The sequence below is a fragment of the Diabrotica undecimpunctata genome, chromosome 3 (genome assembly GCF_040954645.1).
Source record: "Diabrotica undecimpunctata isolate CICGRU chromosome 3, icDiaUnde3, whole genome shotgun sequence".
Taxonomy (NCBI): domain Eukaryota; kingdom Metazoa; phylum Arthropoda; class Insecta; order Coleoptera; family Chrysomelidae; genus Diabrotica; species Diabrotica undecimpunctata.
The window spans coordinates 160,823,915-160,830,554 of record NC_092805.1 but is presented as its reverse complement, the minus strand read 5'-3'; positions in this window follow the sequence as shown (position 1 = coordinate 160,830,554).

Below are 6,640 nucleotides of genomic sequence, written 5' to 3'. Positions count from 1 at the left end.
CATAAATTTAAAAACAAACTGTTTTCGAATTAAGTGGTCATGTTCTAGTATGTGTTGATTGAACTCCTCTATAAAAAATTTCAAATCCACCAGCTCGTGACAGCAGATAAACATACCACGAAGCTACAAAAAATTAAAGTTTATGAGGAGAAAGTGCAAATCTCTTTATCTCGATGCTATGAGACGCCCTCAAAAAAATCAAGTGAACAAGAAATGTTTAATGAAGATCTTTGTCATACATTGGTAGCTACCAATATCCCATTATCAGAGTAGTCAAATGACAATTTTAAATTTTTTCTTCAGCAAAAAAAAATATTGCAAATTTAACATTCCAAGTCAGAAAACGTTAAGAAGAAATAACATAATCATCATCATTGTGGCTTTTCAAGCCTGCTTGGGTCCTAGCCTCCTCAAGAATTTCTCTCCAGTCGTCCCTATCCATCGCCTTTCCCCGCCGAGCACGAATTCCCATATTTCTCATGTCTTCATCGATGTTATCAAGGAACCTTGTTCTGGCCCTTCTTCTTTTTCTTCTCTGACCAATGGGTCTATCAAGGAGCGTTTTTCTAGCTGGGTCATTTTGTTCCATCCGCATTACATGCCCTATCTACCTCAGACGTCCTATCTTAATATGTTTTACGATATCAGGCTTCTGGTATATTCTATAAAGTTCGAAGTTGTATCGTCTTCTCCACACTCCATTGTCATTTATTGCTCTATAGATTCGCCTTAGTACTTTTCTTTCGTAACGTCCTAACATGTTTTCATTATTTTTTGTTAGAGTCCAGGTCTCTGAACCATATGTTAGGACTGGGCGTATTATTGTTTTGTAGAGTTTTATTTTTGTATTTCTCGATATAATTATGGATTTAAGGAAGAGATTGAGCCCAAAATACTCTCTGCGGTAGAATTATTTTCAGTGTTAAGGAGCGCTCCCAGGTATACAAACTCGTCCACTGCTTCGATGGCGTCGTTTTCTATAACAAGTAATCGTAGGATTTGTGGTTGCGTGCTTATTTTCGTATACTTTGTTTTGATGGTGTTTATTATTAAACCCATTTTTGTAGCTGATTCTTTTAATGCTACATACGCCTCTCGTACAGCGTTTTCCGTTCTCCCAACAATATTGATATTATCAGCATAGGCCAGGATTTGCACTGGTTGCAATGATGAACCAATGGTTGTGATTTGTGACATACGTATTACTTTTTTGAAGTGTTTTTTCCAAAATTTGTTTCAGGGTTGCAATCTGATGAATTGACGATTTACTACCTCTGGAACCAGCCTGGTATTTTTCTTTTCCGTTCTGCATATGGTGCCATACGATGACATAGTACTGTGGAAAATATTTTATACGCTGCATTTAGAACCGTAATTCCTCGGTGGTTAGAGCATTCAAAGATATCTCCTTTTTTGTGTATGGTGCAAAGTATTCCAATATTCCAATCATTGAAGAGGGATTTCTGTGTTCATATTTCTTTTATAAGCTGCTGTAACGCCATTATGGTATCATGGCCACCTTATTTATATAGTTCGGCTGGGAGATTATCTATTTCGGGTGATTTGTTTCTGGCTAGTTTTGTAACTGCATCTTTAACTTCAAGAATCGTTGGTGGTTCTTCTTACATCTCTTCTGTTCCCCTTACTTCATCTCTTTTGTCTTTCAGGTTTTCTTCCTCTTCCTCTATATTAACTGGTTAAAGTATTCCACTTATCTATTCAATGCTTCTTTCCTTTTTGTTATTAGGTCCCCATTCTGACTTCTGCATTGTCCTATGGTTGCCTTGAATTCTTTTCTGTTGACGTTAGATGAAACAACTTCAATTCTTAATAATCTACAGTAAACATCTGTAAACAGATAGAAAAAAATAATGTTTTAACAGTTACAAGATTCGTACAAGAAGAATTAGCGATTTAATTCTTCCAGATCTTATTCCTTGTGAAAAGTTCTTGCTGTTCTTATACAATACTGCATCCTATATGATCAAAGCGGGAGTTAAAATATTGTATTTAAAAGTTCAACATATAACATGCTTGGCGCACGATGTTAATAAAATTGTAGAAGAAATTAGAAAAGCTTTTCCTCGTATTTATGAACTTATGTATCTAATATAAAAAAAAAATCTCAAAGCACCTTTAAGAATCCAGTACTACAAAATAAAACTTCCCAATCTTCCTCTTCCCCCTCAACCAGTAATAATAGGATTAGGACTCATTTTCTATTGTTTTTACCCGGAATAAACCTTCTTTCATATCTTTCATTACACAACCAGTAATAACAAGTAGGACCTGACTAGAAGCAGAATTTTTTTATTGTACCATTTTACTGATCTAAAACAGTTAATTACTGAGTTGACTGATGAAAATTGTCAAGCCTTTGTTGATGCAGAGAAGTTGATGCGAAGTAAACTACTACTTCAGCAACTATCATTTATTCAGAGCAATTATGCTTGTGTAATAGATGTTAATTTAAAGTTAGAATCAAATACATTGTCTTTAGTAGAATCTGTGAGTTTAATTAATAGCTTGGAAATATCTATTAATAGTGTTCGTAGCACTGTCGGAGGAAAAAAAAATTGAAAAACGTATGGGTACCTCACACTTCTCTTGCTTTTCAATTTGGGCGAAATCCCTGTCGCAACTCATAAATGAATGACCCGATACTAGATACTTGTGATTTATCTCATCGAAATACCCCTTGGAAACTAAATAAATCCATAAAACCAATAACATTTTTATTTTGTCCGGCACAGTTGTTGCTCCAAATTATTACTTCTCGTTTCTGTGTCCGTATATTAGTGAATACTTTCAACACACAAGACGCAATTTCATTCCTTCCACGTCCTGTTATACCCTCACGCCACAAAAACATGAAGCCAGCGTTATTGTCCCCTAGGTGAACACAAAGGTTGTAGTTGGAAAGCTGTCGCATATAATACATTTGACTATGAGTTAGAATTAGCAATGATAAGACCTGCTATAGAAACTTTCATGGTGTCACTCGTGGGTTGCTGACAATTCTGATGGTCTTTTCTCATTGCTTCTACAGCTGCTTCAGCTTTTCGGTGGTGAAGTTCCAACTTAAATTGAGCATCTTTCTGTGTGTGATCTTTTGTTTACATGTGCAGTAAATCACAGGTAGCACAGGTATCCGTTCTAGGTTTACGTAAGCTTACATTGGGAAAATTCTTTTTGAAAATTTGAAAGTAAAAACGATAGCTCACTGCCGAATCAGGATGAGCTTCCTTAAACGCCAAGTAAAGTCTATTTATATTGAGATCGGAGCTCAGATACTGTTTTTCGCTTTTTAAACGGTTGTAATGTCCCACGTCTCTGGGAAATTTGTTTATGTGCTCGATAACCAATGGTCTATCTTCTGGCATGAACTTTCTAAACTGCAGTTTATTACCTCTCCTTTCCCTATAAACTAAATCTCCTTTTTTTTTCAACTTAGCTAATGTTTCAATTTGTCTTGGAGTTATTCCAAACATCGCGCAAAATGTCTTCCTACACACCTGTAAAATGTTGCCTTCTCCGTTGGGCATTGTGAAGGAAAGCGTACCTGTCTCTTACTCTCTTCTGGTCTCTCATAATTTCCATGCCTTCTCCTCTTGATAGCACACACATGGATAAAATTCATAGCATACGTATATTGCCGTACATTATTATTCAAACCATAAAATTCGTGAAAAAGCCTCAATTTTTGTTCATACTGTATCTCTTTACACTTGAAGTTGCATTTGCACAATATCTAAAACAAAATTTCAGAATAATTGCACAATATCTAAAACAAAATTTCAGAATAACTACTGCCCAAAAATAAAAACAATATTCGACTAACCTTATTTTCAGGAGGCTGCCTGGCAGGACCTTTTTTATTATTTTTCTTTGTATAGTACTCTTCTCCGACATTTCTTTTTTCTGCCTTTCCTTTTACTTATTGCCCTTTCTAGAAGTAGCACCAGCATTCATTCTTATATGATTTTAAGACTATACAGAAGGAGATAAATAATAATATTCATATTTATTGGCACTTACCCTTTACCATATTTTTTACCGGCAACGTTGTGGCGATTGACAAACACGCAGTCTGTTGAGAATTTTTTAAGTACGTAATAATAACCCGGCGACTTGGCGCATTATATAGGTTGTTGGTTATGGTACTTGGAACATTTTAAAGGTATAAAATAAAAATGAGATTTTTTGGCACTTACCACATTATTTATTTCATGTCTTCATATATGCGCATATTTTCTTAATTTTTTTTGTACATATTTGCTCATCATTAATTATTACTTCCGTTTATACTTGTTTTTAAGAAAACTTTATTTTCATTTTTTTACACCGTTTTTGTCCTTTAAATAAAACGTCTAGTTCAAAATATGTGTTAAAATCGACCCTGTTGTGATAAAAGTAATTTTATCCAATAATCTAAAGCCCAGAGTAGCAAATAATCCAATTCTCGAATCTCACTCAACTCATTCTTCTAAAACGCTGACCACATCAAATCTAGACAGCCACCTGTTCGTGACATCTCAATAAAAGCGCTTCCAACAATTTCGTCGGGACATTTACACCACAATTTGTATCTAAAAGAAAATACTGTATACAGTAATTTCGTCCATTATGATTGTCCCATTATATCGTACGATGTTGCTCCAGAGCTGTCAGGCGAACACGCATCTGCAAGTCTTCACGATGGTCCTCTTGATTGTACTTCTGATAGTACCTGAAACAAGTGTGGCTAATTTAAATGGGAACTTATATGGGTGAAAAGGTGGCCCGCATCACGATTTTGACACTTTTGTGCTCCGGAATTTTATTATTTGTTATTTGGGGTGTTCCTTGACGGGTTGTTAGGATTGTTTGTGCTTCTGATTTATTATTGATAACAATTCGGTACTTATACCGAACGTCTCACACGAATTTATAAATATATACTCATATTTATCATATTTTATTTTAAAAAATACTACGATAGTTTATGCAATGTAGTGAGTTAATACAAAAAGGAAAAATTGTAACCGGGATGTTAGCAAAAATAGAATATGTATAACATAAATAGCCGGTAGAAGGTTTTCACGATAAATTCTCGTCGTATTTCGATAATTTGTTTCAAAACCATCTCATATAATAGCCTCTATAATATTTTTGAATTTATTGCTGAAAATGTTGAAGTATATTTATAGATTGCATTCAACAGTCTGGTAACTAGTACTTCTTCTCCTTCTTCAGGTGCCCTGTTCATTGCGAACCATGGCTATTAACATGGCAATTCTCATCTTGTTTACGGAACTTCTGAATAGTTCTCTGAATAGTCTGCCTGACTGCTCTTCACCTGCTGTCTATTTTTCACTGGATAAATAATTGAGTAGGCGGTACTTATCGTGTCTCAATATGTGGTCTAGATATTGAAAATTGAAGAAATGTCCCTATTAATGGCTATAAGAACTCCTCCAAGTCGTTCACATGACCTGGTTAAGCTTGATCTATCACAGCGGTATAAATTGTACTGTGAGATGACTAGTTCATTAGTCTCTAAACTAGCACATAGGGTAAAGGGAGGAGAAATGGACTACCTTTTAGAAAACTGAAGCCTGTTTCTTTATTAAATAAACATCAGAAAAAAATTGTATAAGATAACTTAACATTGGTATTTGTTTTGGTATAAGTAAAAACTAGAAATTATAATTCTTAAACCTAAAAAAAATATAATGCACTGGCACGTCATCGGTCCATTTCTCCTTAACTGTGGGGGTGAGATGGGCCACTAGGAGTAGGAGAGATGGACCAAGCTAAACCTTTTTCTTTTTAATAGCAAGAGACATTCCGCACTTGTTACAGAGATTAGCCAAGCCAGTACAAGTTTCATGTAACCAGCGCTTGCAAAAAATACATTGTAACCAGTCATCTTTTTTACATGTTTTGCGATAGTAGTCGTTGCACCCAACACACTCATCTTCAATATCACTTATGTTTTCATCACCGCTAGTGTCGTTTAGAGCTTTCAGATAGTGACGAGTCGCTTGGCTTTCTCTTACGTTTTTGTTTTTTTATAGGTTTTGAGCTTCTTTTAATCAAGACATCCTTCTTCATTTTAATAAAGTCTTGAGCAGTAATCTCTCCAGTTATTATTTTACGAACTCTCTTCACTGCTGCTGCCAATACAGTCACGGGCGTTACCTCATCAAGAATATTTCCGGGAGTTATAGCTTCATCAGTAATTGATGACTTGTTTGGGCTACCGTGCAAGAATATTTTACCACTGATTTCAGAGGGACCTGGTTGAGGAGATTCTGACCTAACTGGAAAATTCATTGTTTCTGTTTCTGATGGGGTGTGAGTCAAAAATGCATATTTTGGGATTATTAATGGATTAAACGGATAAATTCCCGTGGATTTAAATGCAGAACCCGCATTTTGGATAGTTGCTGAATTTCCCCATGCTCGACCTACGAGTTTACCAAACTGAAGGCGTTTTAGAACTCTGTTTGTGTTATTCTGTACCATAAAACGGCATTCAGCATAAAAGTTGCTTTTAAGTGACTTAAAAAAAGTACGATCCAGAGGCTGTAAGTAGTGTGTTGTGTGGGATGGCAAACAAAAAAAATTATTTCGTTTTGGTCTGCAAATTCTAGTA